This window comes from Mirounga angustirostris, unplaced genomic scaffold, assembly GCF_029215605.1.
Source record: "Mirounga angustirostris isolate CCGP_5_RB_7025 unplaced genomic scaffold, mMirAng1.0.hap1 SCAF_6, whole genome shotgun sequence".
Lineage (NCBI taxonomy): Eukaryota > Metazoa > Chordata > Mammalia > Carnivora > Phocidae > Mirounga > Mirounga angustirostris.
Window position 1 is genome coordinate 75,919,704 of NW_026991714.1, and position 14,409 is coordinate 75,934,112.

The 14,409-nt window shown below is 48.4% G+C and overlaps 1 protein-coding gene across 18 annotated transcripts in view; it reads right to left on the minus strand.

Moving 5' to 3' along the window:
• SGMS1 (sphingomyelin synthase 1) overlaps window positions 1–14,409 on the minus strand; it is a 265,936-nt gene that overhangs the window by 227,501 nt on the left and 24,026 nt on the right. For 14 of the 18 annotated variants that reach the window (XM_064594555.1, XM_064594556.1, XM_064594545.1 and 11 more), the window contains one exon: window positions 7,720–7,812. The exons of the other annotated variants lie outside the window; for them this stretch is intronic. The gene's annotated coding sequence lies outside the window, so the exon portion shown is untranslated. The remainder of the gene's footprint in view (window positions 1–7,719; window positions 7,813–14,409) is intronic. 18 annotated transcript variants of the gene reach the window in all.

Genomic DNA, 14,409 nt, shown 5'->3' on the forward strand with positions numbered 1-14,409 from the left:
AGGTCATGATCCCAGGGTCCTGGGATCGAGCCCCGCATCGGGCTCCCTGCTCAGTGGAGAGTCTGCTTGTCCCTCTCTGCCTCTGCCCCTACCCCCCTACTCATGCTCTCTCTCTCAAATAAATAAATAAAATTTAAAAAAAAAAAAAAAAAGAATGTCTACCCCTGACATGTGACTAGGCCACGCTGATGTCCCTATTCTGGGAACCAATTTTAAGAATCACTGTTCTGCTTCAAGGGTTCTAAAACCCTAGTCGGAGAAAATAAGAGCACAGGAGAAGGCTGGGGGAGGTTATGGACCTGGACATGGCACACTTTGAAAGTCCTCAGGAGACTCCGTCCCCCAAGTAGCTGGAGCGCCGCTGGCTGGCCCGGCCCCTACCCACGGCGGTAGACTGTGTGTGAGTGGTACAAGCAAGCCTGTGGTCACTCCACCATGCACGGGTTCGGCCACAGTGGGGTCATGGCATTGTTGAGAATACTAAGTAGGATAATCATCACAAGAATTTTCCGTTGCTGACATTCAGGAAACAGGGCTGACCAGGATTTCCCACCTATAAAAAGGGGTCAAGTTAAGACAGTGAAGAAACTGGGGTGCCTGGGTGGCTCAGTCATTAAGCGTCTGCCTTCGGCTCAGGTCATGATCCCAGGGTCCTAGGCTCAGCAGGAAGCCTGCTTCTCCCTCTCCCACTCCCCCTGTTTGTGTTCCTGCTCTCGCTATCTCTCGCTCTCTAATAAATAAAATATTAAAAAAAAAAGTGAAGAAACTACTAATATTTAATCCCAGACTACTTAGCACGGCAAAAAGCTCCCAAGGAACTGAGAACAAAGTAAGTAGGATGAAATCTCAGAACCTATTATGATTCCCACAAGCATTCGGCAAACCGAGGGTCGTTTCTACAGAATTAGCAGCTAATCCCTTTATTCTCTAAACAGGGTTGGGTTCTTTGGACTGTAAGTGTCATTGTAAAACCAGGTGTTGGAATCAATACTCAAAACAGCACCTCCTTCATGTAAAGAGACAACAGAAGGCAGCGTGTTCAGACACAGGAGGTAACGGAGGGCTCGAAGCTTTAATTCCCAAAGACATCCACATGGTAAACAACTTCTTGTCAACAGAAACCCGAACTGAAGACAAAGGCACAGTTCAGACAGATCTGTTCATTCAAGAAATATCTGAGCGCCTCCCACACACCGGGCGGCGAGCAGCAGGGTGAGCACAGGCCAAGGCCGCTGCGGGGCCAAACGCGTGGGTCTGGCCGCAAAGCCAGCTCTGGAAATTTCGAGCAGCACCGTGTTTCTCCAAAAGCCCCTACAGGGAGCCCCCAAACTGTGGGCCCCACCATGTTTTCCCTTGCGTGGACAGCTGCATCTTTGGGGTGTATTACAGATTACCCACAGCGATACTCCTAAGTTTCCAGTGTCTTGAGTCCACAGTACAAAGAAATCATTGTCTTTGTCCTCAGAAAGCAGCATGACCCTCCTCAGACGTCTGGGTCATACCGAGGTCTGAGTACCCAGGGCAAGCCTGCTTCAGGAAGTCAATCTGAATAATTTCTCCACAAGACATTCTCAACACTGTGGGACGATATTCTTAATGAAGAAACTGGTGAGGCAGCATTCTGGGGTGGCCCAAGCCTCTCCCCAACAGAAGCCATGTCTTCACCCCAGGCTGCAGGGTCAAGTCACCTCCCGACCACAGAAATCTTAGCTTCCTCGGAGATCCTAACGCTGGATCTCATTAAACAATCAGCCAACATTTCTAGGGTGAGTGCCAACCCTGGATATGGCTGACTCTCCCGAGCATGTTGCCCGCCACCGTGGGACACCGGGAGCGTGGATTTCCTCGTCGTGACGCTCCCAAAACATGCCTGGGGGCACTCGGTGTAGGGGAAGCCGAAGACCAAACTGCACGTGAGCACATTAGCAATGCTTCCTGCACACTTAGGTACGTCCAAACAGCAGGCTACTGTTCTGGAACCAAGGGGAATTTCCCTCTCTGCTCCCTGGACTTATTATTACTCCAAACGCCCCCATAATCCTTACAAAGACCAGCATGGGCACAAGAAGTCAGGAGACCTGACAGCAGGTGTCACCCTTCCAGGTCACATGACCTCTGGACTTCGGTGCCTGACCCGTCACATGAAGACACTCTGCTGGCGGGCCTGTTTTAAAGATTCACAAGTGATAGACTAGCACGTATTAGGCACTGTTCTAAGTGCCCAGCACATATCCATTATTCAGCCCTTCCCAGAGCGCTCGCGGGTGGATACCTTCAACCCCGTGGCCCGGTTCAGGAGACTGGGGCACACAAGAGGTTAAGTAATGTGTCAAAATCATCTGTGGCTAATAACCGAACCCACGCAACCTGGCCCCAGCATCCGGGTTCTTAATCACTTCTTTATCCCACCTTCCTGATGCTCCTGTCAGGTCTCACAAGAGAACACACCTAAAAATGCTTTGCAGGGGCATCAGGTGGCTCAGTCATTGAGTGTCTGCCTTCCGCTCAGGTCATGATCCCAGGGTCCTGGGATGGAGCTCCGCATCGGGCTCCCTGCTCAGAGGGAGGCCTGCTTCTCCCTCTCCCACTGCCCCTGCTTGTGTTCCTTCTCTTGCTGTGTCTCTCTCTGTCAAATAAATAAATAAAATCTTTAAAAAAAATAATTTGCAAACATAAAAAGATGCATTTATTACTATTATTATTATTACTATGCCAGCACCCACCGACCCTGCGGGAAACCAGGCCGATTTCTGGAGGGAAGCATCCCGCACTGCCCTGACTCAGGGCTTCATCCTCAGCTGAACCAACAGGCTGACCTCGGGCTCTCAGCACAAAGTGCAAACCCCGTCAGGACAGGCCCTTGGCCCAGTCCCGGAGGATCCCTGAACAGTGTGGACCTGAAGCTGCCGGGGGGCCACCGTCTGCAGCCTGAGAAGGCACCCACCGAGAACCCTATGACATCACGTAGCTCCTGTGACAAGCCCTTCCTGAAGTGAGATCTGCCGCCGGCTATCAGCTAGGTACCTGAGTCAACAATGCTTCTTTCACTGACAAAACCTTTGATTGGTTTTCCATCACTTGCAACCAAGAGAATCATGCTGATACTCTCTAAACCACAACTCGCTCTACCACGTGGTCCTCGTGTGCACATTAGTACTGACCCCTCTCCAGATGCAAAACCAGAGCCTGAGGAAGTCAACCTTAATGAGCTGGCCTTGACAAATTAAACGCCCCTGAGGCTGGAGTTCTGGGCAAAAGGGCTCCCTCTTAGAAGGAGAGAAGATCCAGTTTTTCTAATGCCACAGATCAGGTGCTTTGGCCTCTCCTCAAATTTGTTTCAGAACACCTTCTTCTTACCCAAAGCAGTGAAGCCTACGGTTTCCAGTTTCGTAAGGAAAACAATGGTCGGTCTTCTCAACTCTCCTTTTTCATTTATCCCTCATTCTGCACCACTATAAAAAAATTACTAAAATGAAGACCAGGATTGAATCTGTAAAAACATTTTAAACACAAAAGTGGAAAGTGAGAATGAATACGTACCATTTCTTCCTCATAAAGAGGAGCTACACCTCCACTTTATGAATTATGGCAACAAGACAAACCAGTGCGGAGTCTGGCCCCCATTCGTGAAACTATTTCCCACCAGCTGATGTTCGTCTCTGTAGTTCCTGCAGACGGCCGCTGCCCTGAGGCTCTCGTTTCAGGGGAAAGTGCCGTCACCAGATCACGGACCCAGAAGGTGACAAGGAGCAACCTGCCTGATGTCAGATGGCCCCTAAGGCAAGAAGTACACACTGCCAGGACTTCATGCGTTTTCCCATCCTTACATTATTACACGCAGCTAACCAACTGTAACTACAACATCCAGATTAATGTTCGACCTCACTTCACTTTCCTAAAGGATGTCTCGGCTGGAACGAGGCAATGCAGCCGCAACGGCTTATGAGGGTTTGCCCTGAGATGAGTCAAGGGCGTTTCCCTTCTGTCGGAGGACAGTCTGGGGTGATGACGGCGCAGTGACTCACACCCATAAAACATCTACGAGCATACATGAAAATGCTAACGGGGTTAAAACAATACTATAAGTTTCACCTGTCTCTGTTCATGACAATGCCCTAGTCTATGGCCTCCCATTAGGAAAAAACAAACTTTTACAACCTCACATGAGCAAACAGATAAGCATGCCAGCGGGGATGGATGAATTCGTTATACCACATTCCAAACTTTATTACCTTGTATGCTGTTCTTTCTGTTGAGTTTTAGGATTTATTATTCAAGTAGCCTGAGATGGGTGCTCTGCTTGGCTCGCTTTGATGAGCATGTCAAAGCTCCTGGCCCAATCCAGATACACGACCTTACACAGCCTTACATGGTCTGCTGTCACCACATGGAAACAAACAGGACTTTCAGACACACTTAGAGACACGGCCATATCTAAATAGATCATACCACATTTGCCGTACAACTGAAGTAACCATTATGTTATGGCAAGTGCTTATCAAATTTATAAAATTGGGTGCCTGGGTGGCTCAGTTGGTCAAGCGACTGCCTTCGGCTCAGGTCATGATCCTGGAGTCCCGGGATCGAGTCCCGCATCGGGCTCCCTGCTCGGCAGGGAGTCTGCTTCTCCCTCTGACCCTCACCCCCCGCATGCTCTCTCTCTCTCATTCTCTCTCTCAAATAAATAAATAAAATCTTTAAAAAAAAAAATTATAAAATTAAGAAACATAACCAACATACACTCACTTAAAACTGAAGATGCAGTCATTCCGTTTCCATTTCATGCTTCTGCTCTGATGCATAGAAAGCACAGTCCTGGGGCGGAGCTTCCAGGTCACAGAAGCCCCTCGTAAGTTCCACAAGGGCAGGAGCCTACGCGACTATTGCCAGCTCATTACCCCTGACACAGGGTAGCTTCTCAGTAAATATTTGTTGGATAAATAAATGAAAAAATAAAGGCATTCACAGTAAAATTAATGGGCTCAGACTATTTCAAAACTACAGAGGTTATAACCACTGTGCCCTCGCTTTTATGAAGTAAAGCGCCGACGGCAAACATGCCAGGTCTTGCGGGCCATCGATCCCCGCCGGAGCTATGGACCCTGGTCTCCTTCACAACTGTTCGATTCTGCTGTCGCAGCACGAAAGCAGTCACAGACGAACCATGAACAAATGAACATGACCGTGTTTGAATAAAACTTTACTTACAGAAACCAAATTTAGCCATAAACATATCCAAATCCCACGGGAACCACTTCTACACAACGAACATTCTATTCCCTAAAGGTTCGAAATCGGTGGGCTTGCCGAATTCGGCCAGACACATTTTATTGGGTCAAAAATTGGGCAGTGCATATGTACTCGTACTCCGCAGTGCCCATCCCCCCTTACTGAGCAACCCCCCCCCCCCCCACCGGTTCCTGTCCTGTTACAGGCCTGGCCCACACAAGCCTCCGCATCTACACGCTCAACTCCGCGGCACAGCTGGCTTCCAGGGCTGTGGCCCACGCCCCCCCTGTGGGTCCATACCCACAGCACAGGTGTTCCAGAGCAAGCCCATGACTTTCCCCGTCGAACATCTAGTATCAGCACCTAATGAACTTTATTCACCAGTGGCCGGTTGTCTGATCTATTCTGCACAGTCCCCTCTGAGGGGTAAGTGGTAGAGGAGAGGGGGCAGAAAACGTGTGTCAGCAGGGGACCGAGGTGGGAAGGGATGTGCTGAGCCCCAGGAAGAGCAGTGGGAATCGCTGCAGGACTGAGAAACCACACACACTCTCCCAGCGTGTCTCCACCTTCTGTCTGCCCCTGGATTCCTCTTTCATGGGACAGCAGAAACTGGACACCCAGGACGGCCTCCACTGTAGCCACGGGGATAAAACCCCGTGTAATCCTCATTTCTGCCAGGGGAACCACCCCCCCACCCCCCCCCCGCAGAAACTACCTGCATCTAATAGAATGAAAAAACTGGTTTATTCTCACACAATGCGACGCTCCATAGCAATGAAAATGAACAATCTGTAACTATCTGCAACAATATGGGATAACCTAATATACTGTTGAATGACAAAAGCCAGACACAAAACAGTACAATCTGCATTATATACGACACACACATTCACACACACAAAGAACAACAGACAAAATGAAATTATGCTCTTAGAAGTCAAGAGCATGGCTACCCATGGAGCGAGGTGGTGTGTACGGTCCAGATAGGGGCATGAGGCTGTGGTGGAAATGTTCTGCTTCTTGATCCGGGTGCTGGTCACAGGGGAGTGCTCAGTTTGTGAAATTATACTGAGCTGTATATGTAACAAGACTGCACTTTCTGTATGCATACCCTAGTTCAACAGACAGAGAAAAAAACCATTACCCCAGGGGCAGAGAGCGAACTGAAGCCCCACCCGGGGCCCCAGACACCTTTCTCTTCTCAATCTGTCAAAGCCTTTTTGCCTCAAATGGAGCCTCATTCCTCCTCATCATCATCTTTTCAAAGCCTAACCAGAGGCCAAAAAGCAAAAAACCAAACTAGATCGTTCTGAGAGCCCTACAACTCCAGTCATGGCTCCTTCGGAATGCTGGGGTCTTTCCAAGAAACTTCACTGCTCTCACTTTGTGTTCTAAATAAGACACAAGAATCTTAAGAAGCCTCCACTGCCCTATAAGGCTCACTTATAAATAGACTTCTTCTAAAATCATGCTCTAAACGGGCAACTGGAGCTCATAAACATCTACAAAGAAATGCTTGGACTCCCAGGGCCCGTTGAGAGAGAGCCCATCAACGTGCAGCAGAGGGCAGCCCGTGGGACAGCGCACAGCCACAGAGAACCACCGAGTGGTAGCAAGTGACCGTGTGACTGGTTGTGACGCGTCACCATCTACACCTCCAATCACAGTGGAACACACCTGCAGGATTTGATAGGAAGTTTCAATTCGGGTAGTCAAATCATGGCGCTGGGAATCACTGTGAATGTCTTGGACACTGGTTTCAACACAGTAACCTCAACTTGACATAACTGCATATCCCTGGCACATTCTCCTGGGAGGTTCAAAACTCCGTGAAGATCTTCGATCCCGTTCAAGCACAGCGACTAGTCTACTTGTGAAAGCCGCAGGAACACCAGCCCCAGAGGTGCAGACGGGCAGAGCACACGGAACAAGGGAAACACGGCCATCCTCTTATGCAGGACACATGGGCAAGTGCAAATCCCAATCCTTTACGTGCAGACAGTTCTCACACCAAACAGGTTCGCACTGCCTATCTGTCCGTTAAATAAGTCACTGCTTAAAGATTTTTGAAAACCTGACTTCATTTACATTGGCTACGAAAGGATCATAAATCCAAAATTACACCTTTCAATAGGAAATTATAACTGTGTTTAATTAAATGACTCTACGTCACATAGTTTATGAATGTTCTAAAATGCCTCTCAAGGGACAATATCCTTATTTTTAGGAGCTACATCTCGAAGAATTTAGGATAAAATGTCATGATGCCTACAACTTACTTTTACAAGCTTCAGCAGAAAAATGTACAAGTCCTCAAACACACACACACACACACAAACACACACACAAACAGACACACACAATATGGCAAAATGCTAACAAGTGTTAAATGTAGGCGGTGGATACACAGGAACTCACTGCACATTCTTCTAACTCTTCCATATGTCTGAAATTTTTAGGATAAAAAGTTGCACAGAAATCTTTACACACCTCTCAAGCGGATGGCCGTCTCTTTCTCCTAATGAAAAGCGAATGGCTAAATAAGCCCAGGGGCACGTTCAAGGCCGTTCATGCTCCCTCAGCCTGCAAGCAGAAGCGAAACAACATGTTACCACCAAGGATTTTTATTAAATTAAAGCTATTTCAGTTGAGAAAATATTCTTCATTTATGACAAACCTCTAGATTAAAAAGGTGCTCTATCTAAATTGCTTTTAAGCAAGGAGAAAAGTGAAAAGAGAAAAAACTGATCCATCCCATCCTGAATGTGCGGAACAATCGTTAGCCTCAGCCACTCTAGAAAGTTCTGGAACAAAGAAATTCCTGATTAAGTATCTCTTAACTCACATCAATCTCAAGGCAGTGACACGTGACGTCACCCAAAAACCTCCACTCAGAAGAGCAGGGGAGCTTCCAGGGCCCTAGTGTGACTGGATTTCTGAGACCCCACGTGAGGCCCCCGTGGACCCTCCGAGCCACACCAGACTGCTGGGCCTCCTGGGTCTCCCAGGCAGACCCACCACGTGCCAACCGACATCATGACCGTACGACAAGGACATTCAACTAGAAAACACCGGGGATGAAACCTCTACTTAGATCTTCTGACCCCAAGCTCAAGGCATGTCTCACCATACAGGTGGCCCCCCCACCCCATACAATGCTCTCCTCAAAAGCAACCTCAAGGCCAAGAGGCCAAACATATTCACATGCCATCTGGGGGGGGGGGGTGCACGGCAGTTTGTTACCTGAAGAATAATCATTCTTGGGGCACCTGGATGGTTTAGTCGGTGAAGCATCTGCCTTCGGCTCAGGTCATGATCTCAGGGTCCTGGGATCGAGCCCCACATCGGGGGCTCCCTGCTCAGCAGGGAGTCTGCTTCTCCCCTCTGTCTCTGCCCCTCCCCGCTCCCCCTGTCTGTGCTCTCTCTCCCTAAAATAAATTCTTTAAAAAATAATAATAATCATTCTTAATACTACCATTAATACTCTAATTATGATTACCAATTCTATAACTACTACTAGTAATTATACTTCCCTTTTAAACACAATAACCCCTAATGTAATTTTGACATTATACGTGTATTTTTTTTCTCCCTTTTTTCTCAAAAGAGAACACTGTTGGCCAAGGGAAGGGAAGCAAAACAAGCATCACCAGAGGTGCCTTTTACCTTGGCCACAACAAAAGGCAATTATCACTTGCTGTTGAGGATATTTCCTCTCATTTTGTAACCAGCTAAGTCCCGTATAATGACATGCACGGCTCTACCACTGAGGACGGAGGCGGCATCAGAACCACTGAGGAACACGTGGTGTCCCCATAAGATGGCCTAAAGGGGTCCTTCATGCACTGGTCACCACAATCCTGCACAAAGAGGTTTACAGGTATCGACGTCCAACGTGTGAAGGAGCCACATACGAAAGCTTGAAGAAAGTGAGTCAGGGCCCCTGTGCCTGGCTTTCAGTCCCGTCTCCTCCACTCGCCAGCTCGATGAAAAACCGAGAGAACTGCCTCAAGTTGCTTCCTCACCTGGGAACTGGGGAGCACCTGTTCCCAAGGATGCTGCAACCCACAAGGAGATAAGATGGGTCTCGATGCCTCACACGCCGGAGCACCTGAACCCCAGGAACACTCACCAGGAAGTTAGGCCAAAAGCTACCCAAATCCAAGGGAAAACACATGACGCTCCTTTGGAAACATCAGTTTTACTCAGAGATTTTGGTGAGGATAAGCAAATGAAACAGCAATTGAAAACTTGCTAATAAAACAAACACACATTGCGAGCACAATGTAATCACAGCATGAATTAAGCTCAAACTCCTATCCTTACTTGTCCAGTTCATTTCCAGCTGCACCCTCACTTGTAGGGGAAGGGAGTGAGGGGTGGGCTCTCCTTTCTCATTAAAGGGGGTCTCGGGAGAACAGTTGAGGCTGGTAGAGACTTCAATATCACGGTGAGCCCAGGACAGTACCAGTGGCCCTTAGCCCAGAGAATTCTCCTCAAAAATCACGAGTCCCAGATTTCCACCCGATCCAGGGACACAGGTAGACGGACATCTAGGCACATGTGGTCCCGTCGACACCACACGTCCTGGGGTCCGTACTCCCCGGGTCCCTCTCTGCCCTGCCCGCCCCCACCCCCCCGCAGGTGCTGTCAGCAGCCAGGGCCCCCTCCCCCCAGTAGTCAGCCCCCACCACGGACTCTGCTCCAGCCCCACACTGCAAACGTGTGGCACCCACATCCTTGTCATGTCGATGAGTGCCCGCACCATTACTAACGCAAAATAAGCTTCCCAGTTCGGCTTGTCTAGAAAAACTTTATCGTGAAGTAGATCAAAAAGTGCACAAGCACAGGAACCAGCCTCGGAGGAGGCGCCAATGATCCTGCGTCCCACACTCAAGCTCTGGTGCCCCCCACCCCTGAGCATACGGGGAGCTTCCTGCCCCTTTTCCTACTGCCCACTGAACGCGCACGTCTCTCCATCCAGCCGGGGGAAATGGGAGTCGAATCTGAACGGCTGGGGCCCAGGGCAGCCTCCTCACTCTGTCCTGGGAGGGCCCTCAGCACAATAGCCCTGGGGAGCCCGGAAGCTGCACCTCGAGCCCACCGAGCCTTCTGAGGACGGCTGCTGCCGCGGCTGCCTGGACCACAACCAGATGGGAGACCCCGAACCAGAACCACCCAGCCAAGCTGTCCCGACGTCTTGCCCACGCACAGACCTTGTGAGATGACCAGTGTTGGTCAGTGTTTTAAGCTGCTCCATTTGGGGTACCCTGTTATTCGGTGACCATATGTCAGACTAGAGAATAATGGAAACAAAGCCCGTGCACCCGATACCCCAGCGGCTGGGTCTGGGGGGTTGTGGGGTTTTATGGAAGACGTGTGTGCCCCTCCCTGACTCCCTCCATCCACTCCCCTGCACAGTTAACCGCTAGCCCCAATTCTGATTTAATTCCTCCGCTCGGGCGTATGTTTTCATCACATACATATTCTCAGTATGTGGTTGCATTTTGCCAGGTTTTAAAACCAATGTAAAGTAAAACCGGAGTGTATGTATTAAGACTTGCCTCTTCCGATGCGGATTCTGAGATTCACCCCTGGCGACTCACGTGGCCGTGGTTGATGATCACCACTGGTTCCCTCTGTGTGAATAGACCCACAGCTCACCGCTCCATTCCACCGAGGATCACCTGGGGTTTTGTCAGTTTTTGCTATTATGAACAACGCTATTTACATCCCAGTGCCTGTCCCTGGGGCACATACCGCGTTTCTCCAGGGTATACGCTTAAGAGAGGAGGACTGAGCGCGGGAGTGCGCGTGTTCAGCTCTTCTAAGTAATGCCAAATTGTTTTCCACTGTGGTTGTGTACAATGTACCCTTCAGCCGCCTTTCCAATCTCTCCCAAATAAGAGGCATGCTTGTTTTGCTAATTACCAGCAGAGCTCTCAACCAACAAAAGGGAAAGCTTTTCCTATTTGCAGCATCACTACCGCAAATAAATAGTACTCCAAAGTAGTGACCCAGACAGCTGGAACATATTAGTCACAGGACATCAGCACAGACTTCAGAATAATGATGCAGATCCAGCCAGCACCACACACTGCCCACGGGTGTAAGTCAAATTGGACTTCTAGACCGACATGAAATTCACAAACGGTTTTTCCTCCTGGTGGACTCACATCTGGGGTCCCACCTTATTGCGCTCATCTCAAATGGGAAAAAAATCAACTCACATGCAACCCAGCCAAATTCAAGATTAAAGCAGCAGAGCCGAATCATTTCAATGAAATCGTGCGGTGTTGTGTTTTAAACAGACGGCTGATTATGTTTTTAATATTTTCACCCATAAATAGGATGAGACTGTCATTTACCATAACTAATCTTAGGTGCAGTAACTCTACAAAAACTACTTGGGCTTTATTGGGGGGGGGGGGCTTTATATAAAAAAAAAAGGTCCCTTTTAGTTTAGCTAATTCCATTTCTTAAGTGGCAACAGTCATTTTCATGATAATTATTTGTATTTCTAGTAAAAACATGCTATCAAACTTTTCCCCTGGCATTCAATACAAGAAATGAGAAATTCTTCCCACGTGGGCAGGAAGGAGAGAGGAAACGTTACTGTGGGTCTCCCGGAGGCTCACCTCCCGTACTGAAAACAATGGCACCAGATGACCAGAATCAGGTCATTTCAACTCCACATCTTGACGGTTCTTCTTTCTTTACAATCATTTACCCCTGTGAGGTAGGCACTATTATTACACCCATTATACAGATGAAGGAAGCGCAAGGTGCAGAAAGCAATTAAGTTGTGCACAGTCGTGAAGCTGGCGAGCGGTAGACCGAGGACCTGGCCCCAGGCCGTCTACTCCAGAATCCAGAGTCTTGGATGCTCCTCTGGGCTCCTGCACTTCAAAGGCGTGCTGTGCTGCTGAGGGGATCACAGAAGCCAAAAGGGGGATGCACCCCACAGAGGGTGAGCATCACATCCACGCCTGCCCAGGGGAGGACAACACACCAAGCGCTCCAGCAAGGGGACAGGAGAACACGGGGAGCCCACTGCAGCCCAACCCGTGCTCCCACAGACAAAGCCTCACACACCCCACAACGGATGACCTGACAATTTGAACAAGGTCATTGCTATACCCTTTTGTTTTTGCTAATATTACAGTTTCCTCTTCCTGTCCTACCCTAAACAGAATAACCTTGCCAACCAGATCACCCTTGATGATATTCATAAAGGTAAGACATTGTTACACCAGAGCTGAAATGGACTCTAAGTAAACACTTGGCTCATTCAACTTATCTTTTTTGTTGTTTTTGTTTTTAAAGATTTTATTTATTTGACAGAGAGAGACACAGCGAGAGAGGGAACACAGCAAGGGGAGTGGGAGAGGGAGAAGCAGGCTTCCCGAGGAGCAGGGAGCCCGATGTGGGGCTCGATCCCAGGACCCTGGGACCATGACCTGAGCCGAAGACAGACACTTAACGACTGAGCCACCCAGGTGCCCCTCATTCAGCTTTTCTATTACTGATATTAGAAAACCTTAGGCACTCATTACAAATAGCAACATCTCTTCAAAGTATTTCCAGTTTCCTGGAAATCCCAAATGATCTGGCCAATAAAGAAAAAACCTGACTAAGGGCGCCCGGGTGGCTCAGTCGGTAAGCATCTGCCTTTGGCTCAGGTCATGATCCCAGGGTCCTGGGATCGAGCTCTGCATCAGGCTCCCTGCTCAGCGGGAAGCCTGCTTCTCCCTCTCCCACTCCCCCTGCTTGTGTTCCCTCTCTCGCTGTGTCTCTGTCAAATATATAAATAAAATCTTTAAAAAAAAGAAAGAGAAAACCCGACTAAATGACTAGCAAATGACAAATTAAAAAAATTCCAGCAACACAACATATACCATTGCTCACAGCACCCCTTTGCCATACCTAAGGTTAGGTATTTAAAGTATAAAGTGGTGTCAACCAAATCTGTATGTTTGTAACTACATTAAGAAGTTAAAAAATTAGGAGGTGCCTGGGTGGCTCAGTGGGTTAAGCACCTGCCTTTGGCTCAGGTCATGTTCTCAAGGTCCTGGGAGGTCCTGGGATGGAGCCCCACACCATAGGTCAGGCTCCCTGCTCAGTGGGGAGTCTGCTTCTCCCTCTCCCTCTGCCCCTCCCCCACCGCCTGTGCTTACTCGCACTCTCTAGAATAAATAAAATCTTAAAAAAAAAGAAGAAATTAATTGGTTAATTAATCATGCTATTGGATAAATATAAAGATTGCAAAATGGAAACAAAAAGTATGAAATGTGAATTTTGGAACAGAGCATCCAGGTTAGCCACCAGCAAGCTCCAGGGCCACTGGTCCCTTCTGCATCTATGGGGGGGGGGGGCGGTTTGAGCAGGGGCAACTGCAGCACCACAGGTCTGTCGTGCAAAACTGGTCCAATCCCATCTGTCTTGGCCAAATGAGGCAGTCTATTAGTAAGCCACACAGAGGAAACAGAGAAACACATTTCGTAAAAGGAAAAGGCTGAATCTTGTGTCGACTCTAGTATTTGATCCAGAGTGGAGCAGGGGACTGACCCAGGGGCAGTTTTCCAGAGGGAGGTGGCCAGGACAGGCCAGGAACAGCCTCATTCGGTAGGAGGTGTTAGACCAGAAGCTAATGCTAATGCTTTCTCAGTAAATGCCATGGGCCAGACCTTCTGTTGAGCATGGTTCCTACACTCTCCTTCAAAACCCTCACTCAATAACCTTGAGAGAAAATATCGTGAGACAGATCCCTATTTAGCAGATATGAACACGGACTCAGAAATTAAATGACTTGCCCAAAGTCACAGAACGAGTACACAGGTCTAATGCCTGGCTAAAGCATATGGCAGGCACACAACAAATATCCATTGAACATGGGGTCTATATATCTCCTCCACAATAAGATAAAACACTACTTCTGTCACAAGGGTTTTGTGAGGATAAATTGAGATTACGTATATAAAGTTCCTCGCTCAGTGCCTTGACTTCTAGAATCTACTGTAGTATAGAGACAAAATGTTGATATAAAAAACCAGCACAATACCAACCTGGAATACAATTATGGTAATGACAATGAGTAAAACCAACAGTATAATAGAAGACACACGGATATACATTAACAGGCAGAAGAAAGGCAAATAAGCCATAAGAAGATACTCAACA